Genomic DNA, 19,116 nt, shown 5'->3' on the forward strand with positions numbered 1-19,116 from the left:
GAATGTGTGCATGGTGACTGTTGTATTCAATCCCGATGCAATTTCTGTGTTTCGTCAACACTTTGAAGGTCCACAGATTACAGAATGCCTCCAGATGTGCATCGGAAACTACTACTGGTCTTCCATTAGACGATCAATTCGTAGACAGTTTGAGACATTACTCCCATGGAGGAAAGTGCGCATGGTGACTGTTGTATTGAATGCCGATAAAATTTCTGTGTTTCATCAACACTCTGATAGTCCACACATTACAGAATGCCCACAAATGTGCATCGGAAACTACTACTGGTCTTCCAGGGAACGATCAAATCGTAAACTGCTTGAGACATTACTCCCAGGGAGGAAAGTGGGCATGGTGACTGTTGTATTCAATCGTGATGCAATTTCATCAACACTCTGATAGTCCACATATTACAGATTGTCCCTAGATGTGCATCGGAAACTTCTACTGATCTTCCAGGGAACGATCAAAGCGAAAACTGTTTGAGACATTACTCCCATGGAGGAAAGTGCGCATGGTGACTGTTGTATTCAATCCCGATGCAATTTCTGTGTTTCATCAACACTCTGATAGACCACAGATTACAGAATGCCTGCAGATGTGCATCGGAAACTACTAATCGTCTTCCAGGGAACGATCAAAGCGTAGACTGTTTCTGACATTACTCCCATGGAGTAAAGTGCGCATGGTGACTGTTGTATTCAATCCCGATGCAATTTCTGTGTTTCATCAACACTTTGAAGGTCCACAGATTACAGAATGCCTCCAGATGTGCATCGGAAACTGCTACTGGTCTTCCAGGAAACGATCAAGTCGTAGACAGTTTGAGACATTACTCGCATGGAGGAAAGTGCGCATGGTTACTGTTGTATTCAATCCCGATGCAATTTCTGTGTTTTTCATCAACACTCTGATAGTGTACACATTACAGAATTCCCCAGATGTCCATCGGAAACTACTACCTGTCTTCCACGGAACGATCAAAGCGTAGACTGCTTGTGACATTAGTCCCATGGAGGAAAGTGCGCATGGTGACTGTTGTATTCAATCCCGATGCCATTTCTGTGTTTCATCAACACTTTGAAGGTACACAGATTACAGAATGCCTCCAGATGTGCATCGGAAACTGCTACTGGTCTTCCAGGAAACGATCAAGTCGTAGACAGTTTGAGACATTACTCCCATGGAGGAAAGTGCGCATGGTTACTGTTGTATTCAATCCCGATGCAATTTCTGTGTTTTTCATCAACACTCTGATAGTGTACACATTACAGAATTCCCCAGATGTGCATCGGAAACTACTACCTGTCTTCCACGGAACGATCAAAGCGTAAACTGTTTGAGACATTACTCCCATGGAGGAAAGTGCAAATGGTGACTGTTGTATTCAATCCTGATTCAGATTCTGTGTTTCATCAACACTTTGATAGTCCACACACAACAGAATGTCAAAGATGTGCATCGAAATCTACTACTGGTCTTCCAGGGAACGATCAAAGCACAAACTGTATGAGACATTACTCCCATGGAGGAAAGTGCGCATGGTGACTGTTGTATTCAATCCCAATGCAATCTCTGTGTTTCGTCAACACTTTGAAGGTACACAGATTACAGAATGCCTCCAGATGTGCATCGGAAACTACTACTGGTCTTCCAGGAAACGATCAAGTGGTAGACAGTTTGAGACATTATTCCCATGGAGGAAAGTGCGCATGGTGACAGTTGTATTCCACCCCGATGCAATTTCTGTGTTTCATCAGCACTTTGAAGGTCGACAGATTACAGAATGCCTCCAGATGTGCATCGGAAACAACTACTGGTCCTGCAGCGAACGATCAAATCGTAGATTGTTTGAGACATTATTCCCATGGAGGAATGTGCGCATGGTGATTGTTGTATTCAATCCCGACGCAATTTCTGTGTTTCGTCAACACCTTGAAGGTCCACAGATTACAGAATGCCTCCAGATGTGCATCGGAAACTACTACTGGTCTTCCATTAGACGATCAAGTCGTACACAGTTTGAGACATTACTCCCATGGAGGAAAGTGCGCATGGTGACTGTTGTATTCAATCCCGATGCAATTTCTGTGTTTCATCAACACTCTGATAGACCACAGACTACAGAATGCCTGCAGATGTGCATCGGAAACTACTACTCGTCTTCCAGGGAACGATCAAAGCGTAGACTGTTTGTGACATTACTCCCATGGAGGAAACTGCGCATGGTGACTGTTGTATTCAATCCCGATGCAATTTCTGTGTTTCATCAACAGTTTGAAGGTCCACAGATTACAGAAAGTCTCCCGATGTGCATCGGAAACTACTACTGGTCTTCCAGGGAACGATAAAAACGTAGACTGTTAGAGACATTACTCGCATGGAGGAAAGTGCGCATGGAGACTGTTGTATTCAATCCAGATGCAATTTCGGTGTTTTAACTACACTCTGATAGTTTACAGATTACAGAATACCTCCAGATGTGCACCGGAAACTACTATTGGTATTCCAGGGAACGATCAAAGCGTAGACTGCTTGTAACACTAGTCCCATGGAGGAAAGTGCGCATGGTGACTGTTGTATTCAATCCCGATGCCATTTCTGTGTTTCATCAACACTTAGGAGGTCCACAGATAACAGAATGCCTCCAGATGTGCATCGGAAACTACTACTGGTCCTGCAGGGAACAATCAAAGCGTAGACTGTTTGAGACATTACTCCCATGGAGGAAAGTGCGCATGGTTACTGTTGTATTCAATCCCGATGCAATTTCTGTGTTTTTCATCAACACTCTGATAGTGTACACATTACAGAATTCCCCAGATGTGCATCGGAAACTAGTACTGGTCTTCCAGGGAACGATCAAAGCGTAAACTGTTTGAGACATTACTCCCATGGAGGAAAGTGCGCATGGTGACTGTTGTATTCAATCCTGATTCAGATTCTGTGTTTCATCAACACTCTGATAGTCCACACACTACAGAATGTCAAAGATGTGCATCGAAATCTACTACTGGTCTTCCAGGGAACGATCAAAGCGTAAACTGTTTGAGACATTACTCCCATGGAGGAAAGTGCGCATGGTGACTGTTGTATTCAATCCCGATGCAATTTCTGTGTTTCGTCAACACTTTGAAGGTCTACAGATTACAGAATGCCTCCAGATGTGCATCGGAAACTACTACTGGTCTTCCAGGAAACGATCAAGTCGTAGACAGTTTGAGACATTACTCCCATGGAGGAAAGTGCGCATGGTGACTGTTGTATTCAATCCCGATGCAATTTTTGTGTTTCATCAGGACTTTGAAGGTCCACAGATTACGGAATACCTCCAGATGTGCATCGGAAACAACTACTGGTCTTGCAGCGAACGATCAAATCGTAGATTGTTTGAGACATTATTCCCATGGAGGAATGTACGCATGGTGACTGTTGTATTCAATCCCGATGCAATATCTGTGTTTCGTCAACGCTTTGAACGTCCACAGATTACAGAATGCCTCCAGATGTGCATCGGAAACTACTACTGGTCTTCCAGGGGACGATCAAGTCGTAGACAGTTTGAGACATTACTCCCATGGAGGAAAGTGCGCATGGTGACTGATGTATTGAATCCGATGCAATTTCTGTGTTTCATCAACACTCTGATAGTCAACACATTACAGAATGCCCACAAATGTGCATCGGAAACTACTACTGGTCTTCCAATGAACGGTCAAAGCGTAAACTGCTTGAGACATTACTCCCATGGAGGGAAGTGAGCATGGTGACTGTTGTATTCAATCCCGATGCAATTTCTGTGTTTCATCAACACTCTGATAGACCACAGATTACAGAATGCCTGCAGATGTGCATCGAAACTACTACTCGTCTTCCAGGGAACGATCAAAGCGTAGACTGTTTGTGACATTACTCCCATGGAGGAAAGTGCGCATGGTGGCTGTTGTATTCAATCCCGATGCAATTTCATTGTTTCATCAACACTTTGAAGGTCCACAGATTACAGAATGCCTCAAGATGTGCATTGGAAACTACTACTGGTCTTCCAGGAAACGATCAAGTCGTAGACAGTTTGAGACATTACTCCCATGGAGGAAAGTTCGCATGGTGACTGTTGTATTTAATCCCGATGTAATTTTAGTGTTTCAACAACACTCTGTTAGTCCATAGATTACAGAATGCCTCCAGATGTGCATCGGAAACTACTACTGGTCTTCCAGGGAACGATCAAATCTTAGACAGTTTGAGTCACTACTCCCATGGAGGAAAGTGCGCATGGTGACTGTTGTATTCAATCCCGATGCAATTTCTGTGTTTCATCAACACTCTGATAGTCCACACATTGCAGAATGCCCACAGATGTGCATCGGAAAATACTACTGGTCTTCCAGGGAACGATCATAGCGTAAACTGTTTGAGACATTACTCCCATGGAGGAAAGTGCGCATGGTGACTGTTGTATTCAATCCCGATGCAATTTCTGTGTTTCATTAACACTCTGATAGTCCACTCATTGCAGAATTATCCCACATGTGCATCGGAAACTACACCTGGTCTTCCAGGGAACGATCAAAGCGTAAACTGTTTGATACAATACTCCCATTGAGGAAAGTGCGCATGGTGACTGTTGTATTGAATCCCGATGCAAATTCTGTGTTTCATCAACACTTTGAAGGTCCAAAGATTACTGATTGCCTCCAGATGTGCATCGGAAACTACTACTGGTCTTCCAGGAAACGATCAAACCGTAGACTGTTTGAGACATTACTCCCATAGAGGAAAGTGCGCATGGTGACTGTTGTATTCAAACCTGATGCAATTTCAGTGTTTCATCAACACTCTGATAGTCCACACATTACAGAATGTCCCCAGATGTGCATCGGAAACTACTACTGGTCTTCCAGGGAACGATCAAAGCGTAGACTGTTTGTGACATTACTCCCATGGAGGAAAGTGCGCATGGTGACTGTTGTATTCAATCCCGATGCAATTTCAGTGTTTCATCAACACTCTGATAGTCCACACATTACAGAATGTCCCCAGATGTGCATTGGAAACTACTACTGGTCTTCCAGGGAACGATCAAAGCGAAGACTGTTTGTGACATTACTCCCATGGAGGAAAGTGCGCATGGTGACTGTTGTATTCAATCCCGATGCAATTTCAGTGTTTCATCAACACTTTGAAGGTCCACAGATTACAGAATGCCTCAAGATGTGCATCGGAAACTACTACTTTTCTTCCAGGAAACGATCAAGTCGTAGACAGTTTGAGACATTACTCCCATGGAGGAAAGTGCGCATGGCGACTGTTGTATTCAATCCCGATCCAATTTCTGTGTTTCAACAAAACTCTGATAGTCCACACATTTCAGAAAGAACCCAGATGCTCATCGGAAACAACTACTGTCTTCCAGGGAACGATCAAAGCGTAAATTGTTTGAGTTATTACTCCCATGTAGGAAAGTGCGCTTGGTGACTGTTGTATTCAATCCCGATGCAATTTCTGTGATTCAACAACACTCTGATAGTCCACAGATTACAGAATGCCTCCAGATGTGCATCGGAAACAGCTACTGGTCTTCCAGGGAACGATAAAAGCGTAGACTGTTTGTGACATTACTCCCATGGAGGAAAGTGCGCATGGCGACAGTTGTATTCACTCCCGATGCAATATCTGTGTTTCATCAACACTTTGTAGGTCCACAGATTACACAATGCCTACAGATGTACATCGGAAACTACTACTTGTCTTCCAAGAAACGATCAAAGCTTAGACTGTTTGAGACATTACTCCCATGGAGGAAAGTGCGCATGGTGACTGTTGTATTCAATCCCGATGCAATTTCTGTGTTTCATCAACAGTTTAAAGGTCCACAGATTACAGAGTTCCTCCAGATATGCATCGGAAACTACTACTGGTCTTAGAGGGAACGATCAAATCGTAGACTGTTTGAGACATTACTCCCATGGAGGAAAGTGCGCATGGTGACTGTTGTATTCACTCCCGATGCAATTTCTGTGTTTCATCGACACTCTCATTGTCCAGAGATTACAGAATGCCTCCAGATGTGCATCGGAAACTACTACTGGTCTTCCAGGGAACGATCAAAGCTTAGACTGTTTGAGACACTACTCCCATGGAGGAAAGTGCGCATGGTGACTGTTGTATTCAATCCCGATGCAATTTCTGTGTTTCATCAACAGTTTAAAGGTCCACAGATTACAGAGTTCCTCCAGATATGCATCGGAAACTACTACTGGTCTTAGAGGAAACGATCAAATCGTAGACAGTTTGAGACATTACTCCCATAGAGGAAAGTGCGCATGGTGACTGTTGTATCCAATCCCGAGGCAATTTCTGTGTTTCATCAACACTTTGAAGGTCCACAGATTACAGAATGCCTCCAGATGTGAATCGGAAACTACTACTGGTCTTCCAGGAAACGATCAAGTCGTAGACAGTTTGAGACATTAGTCCCATGGAGGAATATGCGCATGGTGACTGTTGTATTCAATCCCGATGCAATTTCTGTGTTTCAACAACACTCAGATAGTCCACAGATTACAGAATGCCTCCAGATGTGCATCGGAAACTACTACTGGACTACCAGGGAACGATCAAAGCGTAGACTGTTTGAGACATTTCTCCCATTTAATAAAATTAAGCATGGTGACTGTTGTATTCAATCCCGATTCAATTTCTGTGTTTCAGCAACACTCTGATAGTCCACACATTACAGAAAGAACCCAGATGCTCATCGGAAACAACTACTGGTCTTCCAGGGAACGTTCATAGCGTAAACTGTTTGGGTAATTACTCCCATGTAGGAAAGTGCGCATGGTGACTGTTGTATTCAATCCCGATGCAATTTCTGTGTTTCAACAACACTTTGATAGTCCACAGATTACAGAATGCCTCCAGATGTACATCGGAAAATACTATTGGTCTTCTAGGCAACGATCAAAGCGTATGACTGTTTGAGACATTACTCACATGGAAGAAAGTACGCATGGTGACACTTGTATGCACTCCCGATGCAATTTCTGTGTTTCAATAACACTTTGAAGGTCCACAGGTTACACAATGCCTCCAGATGTACATCGGAAGCTACTACTGGTCTTCCAGGAAACGATCAAAGCTTAGACTGTTTGAGACACTACTCCCATGGAGGAAAGTGCGCATGGTGACTGTTGTATTCAATCCCGATGCAATATCTGTGTTTCATCAACAGTTGAAAGGTCCAGAGATTACAGAATTCCTCGAGATGTGCATCGGAAACTACTACTGGTCTTACAGGGAACGATCAAATCGTAGACTGTTTGAGACATTACTCCCATGGACGAATGTGCGCATGGTGACTGTTGTATTCAATCCCGATGCAATTTCTGTGTTTCATCAACACTCTGATAGTCCACATATTGCAGAATGCCCCCATATGTGCATCGGAAACTACACCTGGTCTTCCAGGGAACGATCAAAACGTAAACTGTTTGAGACATTACTCCCATGGAGGAAAGTGCGCATGGTGACTGTTGTATTCAATCCCGATGCAATTTCTGTGTTTCGTCAACACTCTCATTGTCCAGAGATTACAGAATGACACCAGATGTGCATCGGAAACTACTACTGGTCTTCCAGGGAACGATCAAAGCGTAGACTGTTTGAGACAATACTCCCATGGAGGAAAGTGCGCGTGGTGACAGTTATATTCAATCCCGAGGCAATTTCTGTGTTTCATCAACACTTTGAAGGTACACAGATTACAGAATGCCTCCAGATGTGCATCGGAAACTACTACTGGTCTTCCAGGAAGCGATCAAACCGTAGACAGTTTGAGACATTACTCCCATAGAGGAAAGTGCGCATGGTGACAGTTGTATTCAATCCCGAGGCAATTTCTGTGTTTCATCAACACTTTGAAGGTCCACAGATTACAGAGTGCCTCCAGATGTGAATAGGAAACTGATACTGGTCTTGCAGGGAACGGTCAAATAGTAGAGTGTGTGAGACATTACTCCCATGGAGGAAAGTGATCATGGTGTCTGTTGTATTCAATCCAGATGCAATTTCTGTGTTTCATGAACACTAAGATAGTCCACACATTACAGAATGCTCCCAGATGTGCATCGGAAACTACTACTCTTCTTCCAGGGAACGATCAAAGCGTAAACAGTTTTAGACATTACTCCCATGGAGGAAAGAGCGCTTGGTGACTGTTGTATTCAATACCGATGCAATTTCTTTGTTTGAACAACACTCTGATAGTTTACAGATTACAGAATGCCTCCAGATGTGCATCGGAAACTACTACTGGTCTTCCAGGAAATGATCAAGTCATAGACAGTTTGAGACATTAGTCCCATGGAAGAATGTGCGCATGGTAACTGTTGTATTCAATCCCGATGCAATTTCTGTGTTTCAACAACACTCTGATAGTCCACAGATTTCAGAATGCCTCCAGATGTGCATCGGAAACTACTACTGGTCTTCCAGGGAACGATCAAAGCGTAGACTGTTTGAGACATTACTCCCATTTAATAAAATTAAGCATGGTGACTGTTGTATTCAATCCCGATTTTATTTCTGTGTTTCAGCAACACTTCGATAGTCCACACATTACAGAAAGAAACCAGATGCTCATCGGAAACAACTACTGGTCTTCCAGGGAGCGATCATAGCGTAAACTGTTTGAGTTATTACTCCCATGTAGGAAAGTGCTTATGGTGACTGTTGTATTCAATCCCGATGCAATTTCTGTGTTTCATCAACACGCTCATTGTCCAGAGATTACAGAATGACACCAGATGTGCATCGGAAACTACTACTGGTCTTCCAGGGAACGATCAAAGCGTAGACTGTTTGAGACAATACTCCCATGGAGGAAAGTGCGCATGGTGACTGTTGTATTCAATCGCGATGCAATTTCTGTGTTTTATCAACACTTTGAAGGTACACAGATTACAGAATGCCTCCAGATGTGAATCGGAAACTACTACTGGTCTTCCAGGAAACGATCAAACCGCAGACAGTTTGAGACATTACTCCCATAGAGGAAAGTGCGCATGGTGACAGTTGTATTCAATCCCGATGCAATTTCTGTGATTCTTCAACACTCTAATAGTCCACACATTGCAGAATGCCCCCACATGTGCATCGGAAACTACACCTGGTCTTCAAGGGAACGATCAAAACGTAAACTGTTTGAGACATTACTCCCATGTAGGAAAGTGCGCATGGTGACTATTGTATTCAATCCCGATGCAATTTCTGTGTTTCATCAACACGCTCATTGTCCACAGATTACAGAATGCCTCCAGATGTACATCGGAAACTACTACAGGACTTCTAGGGAACGATCAAAGCGTAGGACTGTTTGAGACATTACTCTCATGGAAGAAAGTGCGCATAGTGACACTTGTATACACTCCCGATGCAATTTCTGTGTTTCATCAACACCTTGAAGGTCCACAGATTACACAATGCCTCCAGATGTGCATCGGAAAGTACTACTGGTCTTCCAGGAAAGGATCAAAGTTTAGACTGTTTGAGACACTACTCCCATGGAGGAAAGTACGCATGGTGACTGTTGTATTCAATCCCGATGCAATTTCTGTGTTTCATCAACAGTTTATAGGTCCAGAGATTACAGAGTTCCTCCAGATGTGCATCGGAAACTACTACTGGTCTTACAGGGAACGATCAAATCGTAGACTGTTTGAGACATTACTCCCATGGACGAATGTGCGCATGGTGACTGTTGTATTCAATCCCGATGCAATTTCTGTGATTCTTCAACACTCTAATAGTCCACACATTGCAGAATGCCCCCACATGTGCATCGGAAACTACACCTGGTCTTCAAGGGAACGATCAAAACGTAAACTGTTTGAGACATTACTCCCATGTAGGAAAGTGCGCATGGTGACTGTTGTATTCAATCCCGATGCAATTTCTGTGTTTCATCAACACGCTCATTGTCCAGAGATTACAGAATGACACCAGATGTGCATCGGAAACTACTACTGGTCTTCCAGGGAACGATCAAAGCGTAGACTGTTTGAGACAATACTCCCATGGAGGAAAGTGCGCATGGTGACTGTTGTATTCAATCGCGATGCAATTTCTGTGTTTTAACAACACTTTGAAGGTACACAGATTACAGAATGCCTCCAGATGTGAATCGGAAACTACTACTGGTCTTCCAGGAAACGATCAAACCGCAGACAGTTTGAGACATTACTCCCATAGAGGAAAGTGCGCATGGTGACAGTTGTATTCAATCCCGAGGCAATTTCTGTGTTTCATCAACACTTTGAAGGTCTACAGATTACAGAATGCCTCCAGATGTGAATCGGAAACTGATACTGGTCTTGCAGGGAACGGTCAAATCGTAGACTGTGTGAGACATTACTCCCATGGAGGAAAGTGCGCATGGTGTCTCTTGTATTCAATCCAGATGCAATTTCTGTGTTTCATCAACACTAAGATAGTCCACACATTACAGAATGCTCCCAGATGTGCATCGAAAACTACTACTCTTCTTCCAGGGAACGATCAAAGCGTTAACAGTTTTAGACATTACTCCCATGGAGGAAAGAGCGCTTTTTGACTGTTGTATTCAATACGGATGGAATTTCTATGTTTGAACAACACTCTGATAGTTTACAGATTACAGAATGCCTCCAGATGTGCATCGGAAACTACTACTGGTCTTCCAGGGAACGATCAAAGCGTAGACTGTTTGAGACAATACTCCCATGGAGCAAAGTGCAGATGGTGACTGTTGTATTCAATCGCGATGCAATATCTGTGTTTTATCAACACTTTGAAGGTCCACAGATTACAGAATGCCTCCAGATGTGCATCGGAAACTACTACTGGACTTCCAGGAAACGATCAAACCGTAGACTCTTTGAGACATTACTTTCATAGAGGAAAGTGCGCATGGTGACTGTTGTATTCAATCCCGAGGCAATTTCTGTGTTTCATCAACACTTTGAAGGTCCACAGATTACAGAATGCCTCCAAATGTGAATCGGAAACTACTACTGGTCTTCCAGGAAACGATCAAGTCGTAGACAGTTTGAGACATTACTCCCATGGAGGAATGTGCGCATGGTGACTGTTGTATTCAATCCCGATGCAATTTCTGTGTTTCAACAACACTCTGATAGTCCACAGATTACAGAATGCCTCCAGATGTGCATCGGAAACTATTACTGGTCTTCCAGGGAACGATCAAAGCGTAGACTGTTTGAGACATTACTCCCATTTAGGAAAATTGCGCATGGTGACTTTTGTATTCAATCCCGATTCAATTTCTGTGTTTCAACAACACTCCGATAGTCCACACATTACAGAAAGAACGCAGATGCTCATCGCAAACAACTACTGGTCTTCCAGGGAACGATCATAGCGTAAACTGTTTGAGTTATTACTCCCATGTAGGAAAGTGCGCATGGTGACTCTTGTATTCAATCCCGATGCAATTTCTGTGTTTCAACAACACTCTGATAGTCCACAGATTACAGAATGCCTCCAGATGTACATCGGAAAATACTACTGGTCTTCTAGGGAACGATCAAAGCGTAGGACTGTTTGAGACATTACTCCCATGGAGGAAAGTGCGCATGGTGACACTTGTATTCCCCCCAATGCAATTTCTGTGTTTCATCAACACTTTGAAGGTCCACAGATTACACAATGCCTCCAGATGTTCATCGGAAACTACTACTGGTCTTCCAGGAAACGATCAAAGCTTAGACTGTTTGTGACACTACTCCCATGGAGGAAAGTGCGCATGTTGACTGTTGTATTCAATCCCGATGCAGTTTCTGTGTTTCTTTAACAGTTTAAAGGTCCAGAGATTACAGAGTTCCTCCAGATGTGCATTTGAAACTACTGCTGGTCTTACAGGGAACGATCAAACCGTAGACTGTTTGAGACATTACTCCCATGGACGAAAGTGCGCATAGTGACTGTTGTATTCAATCCCGATGCAATTTCTGTGTTTCATCAACACTCTGATAGTTCACACATTGCAGAATGCCCCCACATGTGCATCGGAAACTACACCTGGTCTTCCAGGGAACGATCAAAGCGTAAACTGTTTGATACATTACTCCCATGGAGGAAAGTGCGCATGGTGACACTTGTATTCAATCCCGATGCAATTTCTGTGTTTCATCAACACTTTGAAGGTACACAGAATACAGAATGCCTCCAGATGTGCATCGGGAACTACTACTGGTCTTCCAGGAAACGATCAAACCGTAGACAGTTTGAGACATTACTCCCATAGAGGAAAGTGAGCATGGTGACAGTTGAATTCAATCCCGAGGCAATTTCTGTGTTTCATCAACACTTTGAGGGTCCACAGATTACAGAATGACTCCAGATGTGAATCGGAAACTGATACTGGTCTTGCAGGGAACGGTCAAATCGTAGACTGTGTAAGACATTACTCCCATGGAGGAAAGTGCGCATGGTGTCTGTTGTATTCAATCCAGATGCAATTTCTGTGTTTCATCAACACTAAGATAGTCCACACATTACAGAATGCTCCCAGATGTGCATCGGAAACTACTACTCTTCTTCCAGGGAACGATCAAAGCGTAAACAGTTTTAGACATTACTCCCATGGAGGAAAGGGCGCTTGGTGACTGTTGTATTCAATAATGATGCAATTTCTGTGTTTGAACAACACTCTGATAGTTTGCAGATTACAGAATGCCTCCAGATGTGCATCGGAAACTACTACTGGTCTTCCAGGGAACAATCAAAGCGTAGACTGTTTGAGACAATACTCCCATGGAGGAAAGTGCAGATGGTGACTGTTGTATTCAATCGCGATGCAATATCTGTGTTTTATCAACACTCTGATAGACCGCAGATTACAGAATGCCTGCAGATGTGCATCGGAAACTACTACTCGTCTTCCAGGGAACGATCAAAGCGTAAACAGTTTTAGACATTACTCCCATGGAGGAAAGAGCGCTTGGTGACTGTTGTATTCAATAATGATGCAATTTCTGTGTTTGAACAACACTCTGATAGTTTACAGATTACAGAATGCCTCCAGATGTGCATCGGAAACTACTACTGGTCTTCCAGGGAACGATCAAAGCGTAGACTGTTTGAGACAATACTCCCATGGAGGAAAGTGCAGATGGCGACTGTTGTATTCAATCGCGATGCAATAGCTGTGTTTTATCAACACTTTGAAGGTCCACAGATCAGAGAATGCCTCCAGATGTGCATCGGAAACTACTACTGGTCTTCCAGGAAACGATCTAACCGTAGACTGTTTGAGACATTACATCCATAGAGGAAAGTGCGCATGGTGATTGTTGTATTCAATCCCGGGGCCATTTCTGTGTTTCATAAACACTTTGAAGGTCCACAGATTACAGAATGCCTCCAGATGTGAATCGGAAACTACTACTGGTCTTCCAGGAAACGATCAAGTTGTAGACTGTTTGAGACATTACTCCCATTTAGGAAAATTGCGCATGGTGACTGTTGTATTCAATCCCGATTCAATTTCTGTGTTTGAACAACACTCCGATAGTCCACACATTACAGAAAGTACCCAGATGCTCATCGCAAACAACTACTGGTCTTCCAGGGAACGATCATAGCGTAAACTGTTTGAGTTATTACTCCCATGTAGGAAAGTGCGCATGGTGACTCTTGTATTCAATCCCGATGCAATTTCTGTGTTTCAACAACAATCTGATAGTCCACAGATTACAGAATGCCTCCAGATGTACATCGGAAAATACTACTGGACTTCTAGGGAACGATCAAAGCGTAGGACTGTTTGAGACATTACTCCCATGGAGGAAAGTGCGCATGGTGACACTTGTATTCACTCCCGATGCAATTTCTGTGTTTCATCAACACTTTGAAGGTCCACAGATTACACAATGCCTCCAGATGTTCATCGGAAACTACTACTGGTCTTCCAGGAAACGATCAAAGCTTAGACTGTTTGAGACACAACTCCCATGGAGGAAAGTGCGCATGGTGACTGTTGTATTCAATCCCGATGCAATTTCTGTGTTTCTTTAACAGTTTAAAGGTCCAGAGATTACAGAGTTCCTCCAGATGTGCATTTGAAACTACTACTGGTCTTACAGGGAACGATCAAACCGTAGACTGTTTGAGACAAAATTCTCCCATGGACGAAAGTGCGCATGGTGACTGTTGTATTCAATCCCGATGCAATTTCTGTGTTTCATCAACACTCTGATAGTTCACACATTGCAGAATGCCCCCACATGTGCATCGGAAACTACACCTGGTCTTCCAGGGAACGATCAAAGCGTAAACTGTTTGAGACATTACTCCCATGGAGGAAAGTGCGCATGGTGACACTTGTATTCAATCCCGATGCAATTTCTGTGTTTCATCAACACTCTCATGTCCAGAGATTACAGAATGACACCAGATGTGCATCGGAAACTACTACTGGTCTTCCAGGGTACGATCAAAGCGTAGACTGTTTGAGACAATACTCCCATGGAGGAAAGTGCGCGTGGTGACTGTTGTATTCAATCGCGATGCAATTTCTGTGTTTTATCAACACTTTGAAGGTACACAGATTACAGAATGCCTCCAGATGTGCATCGGGAACTACTACTGGTCTTCCAGGAAACGATCAAACCGTAGACATTTTGAGACATTACTCCCATTGAGGAAAGTGAGCATGGTGACAGTTGTATTCAATCCCGAGGCAATTTCTGTGTTTCATCAACACTTTGAGGGTCCACAGATTACAGAATGACTCCAGATGTGAATCGGTAACTGATACTGGTCTTGCAGGGAACGGTCAAATCGTAGACTGTGTAAGACATTACTCCCATTTAGGAAAGTGCGCATGGTGTCTGTTGTATTCAATCCAGATGCAATTTCTGTGTTTCATCAACACTAAGATAGTCCACACATTACAGAATGCTCCCAGATGTGCATCGGAAACTACTACTCTTCTTCCAGGGAACGATCAAAGCGTAAACAGTTTTAGACATTACTCCCATGGAGGAAAGAGCGCTTGGTGACTGTTGTATTCAATAATGATGCAGTTTCTGTGTTTGAACAACACTCTGATAGTTTACAGATTACAGAATGCCTCGAGATGTGCATCGGAAACTACTACTGGTGCTCCAGGGAATGATCTAAGCGTAGACTGTTTGAGACAATACTCCCATGGAGGAAAGTGCAGATGGTGACTGTTGTATTCAATCGCGATGCAATAGCTGTGTTTTATCAACACTTTGAAGGTCCACAGATCACAGATTGCCTCCAGATGTGCATCGGAAACTACTACTGGTCTTCCAGGAAACGATCAAACCGTAGACTGTTTGAGACATTACTCCCATAGAGGAAAGTGCGCATGGTGACTGTTGTATTCAATCCCGAGGCAATTTCTGTGTTTCATAAACACTTTGAAGGTCCACAGATTACAGAATGCCTCCAGATGTGAATCGGAAACTACTACTGGTCTTCCAGGAAACGATCAAGTCGTAGACTGTTTGAGACATTACTCCCATTTAGGAAAATTGCGCATGGTGACTGTTGTATTCAATCCCGACTGATTTTCTGTGTTTCAACAACACTCCGATAGTCCACACATTACAGAAAGTATCCAGATGCTCATCGCAAACAACTACTTATCTTCCAGGGAACGATCATAGCGTAAACTGTTTGAGTTATTACTCCCATGTAGGAAAGTGCGCGTGGTGACTCTTGTATTCAATCCCGATGCAATTTCTGTGTTTCAACAACACTCTGATAGTCCACAGATTACAGAATGTCTCCAGATGTACATCGGAAACTACTACTGGTCTTCTAGGGAACGATCAAATCGTAGGACTGTTTGAGACATTACTCCCATGGAGGAAAGTGCGCATGGTGACACTTGTATTCACTCCCGAAGCAACTTCTGTGTTTCATCAACACTTTGAAGGTCCACAGATTACACAATGCCTCCAGATGTGCATCGGAAACTACTACTGGTCTTCCAGGAAACGATCAAACCGTAGAAAGTTTGAGACATTACTCCCATAGAGGAAAGTGCGCATGGTGACAGTTGTGTTCAATCCCGATGCAATTTCTGTGTTTCTTTAACAGTTTAAAGGTCCAGAGATTACAGAGTTCCTCCAGATGTGCATTTGAAACTACTACTGGTCTTACAGGGAACGATCAAACCGTAGACTGTTTGAGACATTACTCCCATGGACGAAAGTGCGCATGGTGACTGTTGTATTCAATCCCGATGCAATTTCTGTGTTTCATCAACACTCTGATAGTTCACACATTGCAGAATGCCCCCACATGTGCATCGGAAACTACACCTGGTCTTCCAGGGAACGATCAAAGCGTAAACTGTTTGAGACATTACTCCCATGGAGGAAAGTGCTCATGGTGACACTTGTATTCAATCCCGATGCAGTTTCTGTGTTTCATCAACACTTTCATGTCCAGAGATTACAGAATGACACCAGATGTGCATCGGAAACTACTACTGGTCTTCCAGGGTACGATCAAAGCGTAGACTGTTTGAGACAATACTCCCATGGAGGAAAGTGCGCATGGTGACTGTTGTATTCAATCGCGATGCAATTTCTGTGTTTTATCAACACTTTGAAGGTACACCGATTACAGAATGCCTCCAGATGTGCATCGGGAACTACTACTGGTCTTCCAGGAAACGATCAAACCGTAGACATTTTGAGACATTACTCCCATAGAGGAAAGTGAGCATGGTGACAGTTGTATTCAATCCCGAGGCAATTTCTGTGTTTCATCAACACTAAGATAGTCCACACATTACAGAATGCTCCCAGATGTGCATCGGAAACTACTACTCTTCTTCCAGGGAACGATCAAAGCGTAAACAGTTTTAGACATTACTCCCATGGAGGAAAGAGCGCTTGGTGACTGTTGTATTCAATAATGATGCAATTTCTGTGTTTCAACAACACTCTGATAGTCCACAGATTACAGAATGCCTCCAGATGTGCATCGGAAACTATTACTGGTCTTCCAGGGAACGATCAAAGCGTAGACTGTTTGAGACATTACTCCCATTTAGGAAAATTGCGCATGGTGACTTTTGTATTCAATCCCGATTCAATTTCTGTGTTTCAACAACACTCCGATAGTCCACACATTACAGAAAGAACGCAGATGCTCATCGCAAACAACTACTGGTCTTCCAGGGAACGATCATAGCGTAAACTGTTTGAGTTATTACTCCCATGTAGGAAAGTGCGCATGGTGACTCTTGTATTCAATCCCGATGCAATTTCTGTGTTTCAACAACACTCTGATAGTCCACAGATTACAGAATGCCTCCAGATGTACATCGGAAAATACTACTGGTCTTCTAGGGAACGATCAAAGCGTAGGACTGTTTGAGACATTACTCCCATGGAGGAAAGTGCGCATGGTGACACTTGTATTCCCCCCCAATGCAATTTCTGTGTTTCATCAACACTTTGAAGGTCCACAGATTACACAATGCCTCCAGATGTTCATCGGAAACTACTACTGGTCTTCCAGGAAACGATCAAAGCTTAGACTGTTTGTGACACTACTCCCATGGAGGAAAGTGCGCATGTTGACTGTTGTATTCAATCCCGATGCAGTTTCTGTGTTTCTTTAACAGTTTAAAGGTCCAGAGATTACAGAGTTCCTCCAGATGTGCATTTGAAACTACTGCTGGTCTTACAGGGAACGATCAAACCGTAGACTGTTTGAGACATTACTCCCATGGACGAAAGTGCGCATAGTGACTGTTGTATTCAATCCCGATGCAATTTCTGTGTTTCATCAACACTCTGATAGTTCACACATTGCAGAATGCCCCCACATGTGCATCGGAAACTACATCTGGTCTTCCAGGGAACGATCAAAGCGTAAACTGTTTGATACATTACTCCCATGGAGGAAAGTGCGCATGGTGACACTTGTATTCAATCCCGATGCAATTTCTGTGTTTCATCAACACTTTGAAGGTACACAGAATACAGAATGCCTCCAGATGTGCATCGGGAACTACTACTGGTCTTCCAGGAAACGATCAAACCGTAGACAGTTTGAGACATTACTCCCATAGAGGAAAGTGAGCATGGTGACAGTTGAATTCAATCCCGAGGCAATTTCTGTGTTTCATCAACACTTTGAGGGTCCACAGATTACAGAATGACTCCAGATGTGAATCGGAAACTGATACTGGTCTTGCAGGGAACGGTCAAATCGTAGACTGTGTAAGACATTACTCCCATGGAGGAAAGTGCGCATGGTGTCTGTTGTATTCAATCCAGATGCAATTTCTGTGTTTCATCAACACTAAGATAGTCCACACATTACAGAATGCTCCCAGATGTGCATCGGAAACTACTACTCTTCTTCCAGGGAACGATCAAAGCGTAAACAGTTTTAGACATTACTCCCATGGAGGAAAGGGCGCTTGGTGACTGTTGTATTCAATAATGATGCAATTTCTGTGTTTGAACAACACTCTGATAGTTTGCAGATTACAGAATGCCTCCAGATGTGCATCGGAAACTACTACTGGTCTTCCAGGGAACGATCAAAGCGTAGACTGTTTGAGACAATACTCCCATGGAGGAAAGTGCAGATGGTGACTGTTGTATTCAATCGCGATGCAATATCTGTGTTTTATCAACACTCTGATAGACCACAGATTACAGAATGCCTGCAGATGTGCATCGGAAACTACTACTCGTCTTCCAGGGAACGATCAAAGCGTAAACAGTTTTAGACATTACTCCCATGGAGGAAAGAGCGCTTGGTGACTGTTGTATTCAATAATGATGCAATTTCTGTGTTTGAACAACACTCTGATAGTTTACAGATTACAGAATGCCTCCAGATGTGCATCGGAAACTACTACTGGTCTTCCAGGGAACGATCAAAGCGTAGACTGTTTGAGACAATACTCCCATGGAGGAAAGTGCAGATGGCGACTGTTGTATTCAATCGCGATGCAATAGCTGTGTTTTATCAACACTTTGAAGGTCCACAGATCAGAGAATGCCTCCAGATGTGCATCGGAAACTACTACTGGTCTTCCAGGAAACGAT

The sequence above is a fragment of the Schistocerca gregaria genome, chromosome 8, assembly GCF_023897955.1.
Source record: "Schistocerca gregaria isolate iqSchGreg1 chromosome 8, iqSchGreg1.2, whole genome shotgun sequence".
Classification (NCBI taxonomy): Eukaryota; Metazoa; Arthropoda; class Insecta; order Orthoptera; family Acrididae; genus Schistocerca; species Schistocerca gregaria.